Source organism: Octodon degus, unplaced genomic scaffold, assembly GCF_000260255.1.
Source record: "Octodon degus isolate 3935 unplaced genomic scaffold, OctDeg1.0 scaffold00186, whole genome shotgun sequence".
NCBI lineage: Eukaryota > Metazoa > Chordata > Mammalia > Rodentia > Octodontidae > Octodon > Octodon degus.
The window spans coordinates 1,355,192-1,357,733 of NW_004524762.1; the positions used below are offsets into that span (position 1 = coordinate 1,355,192).

General features: G+C 41.3%; 1 protein-coding gene across 1 annotated transcript in view; it reads right to left on the reverse strand.

Moving 5' to 3' along the window:
* Erich6 (glutamate rich 6) overlaps positions 1-2,542 on the reverse strand; it is a 45,528-nt gene that overhangs the window by 37,833 nt on the left and 5,153 nt on the right.

Consider the following 2,542-nt stretch of genomic DNA (forward strand, 5'->3'; position numbering starts at 1 on the left):
ACATGAAAGAATGTTTGTCTCTGAGAAAAATAAGTATCTTTATTGTGTTTATCTCTAAATTTTTTTAGTCTTTTTTCCAAATAACATTGTGTCAACAATAGGTAACAAAGACAGGAAATTCATCACCAATGGGTCACATATTTACCTGTTCCTTTCTAGCTCTGTAAGACTGTAGGGGTGAATACTCTAGGATCATGCTTTGCAGGCCCTCTTGTTCTTTCCTTCATTTAAACACCACCTGTCTACTTGAGGCCGGGGAGGTGCAGCCCTGATACCCTGACCTTGGTGTCATTCTTCGACCAGCATGGACAGCAGGTCATGGTCCGTGTTTAAGTGGCTCTTTAAGTGCCCATTTATGGCCAGATAGCTGCCTTGGCTGGGATGGCCCTTCCAAACCAACCTCCTAGGCAGATCTGGCCACTCTCCTATTCTGTCTTGAACAAACTTTCTCATGTTTTCCCAACATGGATAGGGTGAGAATTTACACAAAGTTTTCAGTTTGCCTTCCCTTTACTTGACAACCCTGCTTTTAAGGCATTCCTCTCATCTCCTACTGTAGAGGAAGCACTCGAAAACTGCGCCTCCAACCCTTTGCTTATGGACTTACTGTTTTGTTTTTGTTTTTTGAGACAGGGTCTTGCTATGTCATTCAGGCTGGCCTTAAATTCACTGCATATTCCAGGCTGGCCCCAAATTCATGGTGATCCTCCTGCCTCAGGTCCCGAGTGCTGGCATTACGGGCTGTTTATAGATTTCTTAAGCCAAATGCCCAATTTCGTCATTCATAAATTCTACTCTCCACAGAACACCAGGACATAGCACAGTTCTTTGCCACTTTAAAACAAGGGAGGCTTGCTGGCTTGTTTTCTTTCTTTCTTTCTTCTTTCTTTCTCTCTCTCTCTTTCTTTCTTTCTTTCTTTCTTTCTTTCTTTCTTTCTTTCTTTCTTTCTTTCTTTCTTTCTTTTCAGTACCAGGGATTGAACTCAGGACCTTGTGCTTGAGAAGCAAGCACTTATTCCACTGAGCTATCTCCCCAGCCCCAAGGGTAGCTTTTTCTCCATTGTCCAATAACATGTCCCTTATTTTCATGTGAGACCTCATCATCTTTTCATCTGAGACTTTTATCATTTATATTTCTACCATTTTGATCATGACCAACTAGATATTTCCTAAGAAGAATGAGATTTTCTCTACAGCTCTTGTTTTATGAGCCCCAACCATACTAATTATATAAAATAATAAGATGTGGTAGAGTTTCTACTCCAAGACTGTCAAAAATTTTAAAAAGTGACAATATCAAGTACTTGGAAGGGTAGGAAAGGAATGGCCTCAACAACACTTGGTGGAAGCACACATTGGCTCAGCTTCTTGGGAAAGCAGTGACCAAAATATACAACTTTTTTACCCTACAATGACACTGTCTTGACATCTATCTTGGAGAGATACTCACATGTGTACACAAAGAGGAGATGTGCAGAAACACAAATGTGAAAAATCTGGAAATGACTTTATACATCAGTTAGGGAATCTTTAAATAATTGCACATCTATACTAACTACTATTACAAAACAATTAGTAAGAATGAGAAAATTCTGCATTTAATGACCTGGAAAAATTTCTAAGGGATAATATAAAGTGAAAAAGCAAGTAAAACAACATAGTCAGTGTGACACCATTCATATAAACAAAAAGAAAAAAGCTGAAAGGGCTACTAACCTCCTGTCTATACTTCTAAATGAATGTAAAAAATTAGAAAAATATGTGGAGGATATATAACAGAGAGCGGTAACCTCTGAAATAGAAGGTAGTGAGAGGCCCAAACAAATGATTGTCTTCTGGCTTTGTAAAAATTAGACATTTATATATCAGTTATGCCATGAAAAGCTTAATAATAAAAAGAGAATGTGGGGCATGATTCTACACTTATTTCTATACTACTCATTCTGTACTCACTTTAGTTCCCTTCTCTCAGTCGCCCTTGAAGTCATGCCAGTCAGGTTTTCACGGCCACAATGACACGGAAGCAGGTCCTGTCAGTACTACCAATGGCCTCCAAGTGCTGCTGCAACACGCCGCCACTTCTCACCTTGCTGACCCTAAGTACTGTTTGGCCCCATTATTATGTCCTTCTCCTTGAGACATTTTTTTGGCATCCAGGAGCGTCCACCAGATTTCCTTCCATACCAAATGTCCTTTTCATCAGTCTCCGTCTCATGTGCCCACGTCCACAATGGAGTGCTCTGGCCTCAAGGATTAAGAGGCTAGATTGTGTCACTCACTGCACAAGTCCTCCAGGGACTTCCCACTTTGCTACCAGTGCAAGAGCATTGGCGCTCATTGTCTCCTCAACCTCATGCCCCTGGACTCTCCTCCCTACTTACTCCCCAGTAGCAATATCAGCCTCCTCTTTGTTCTAGCAGGAGGCACTTGCTGTCCCCTTTGCCTGACACTCTTCCCTCACAGGTTGTCCTATTGTATACTCCCTCCTCCTTCTAGTTTTTGCTCAAATATCTCAGCTTCTTGGTGAAGGAGCCTCCGAGGC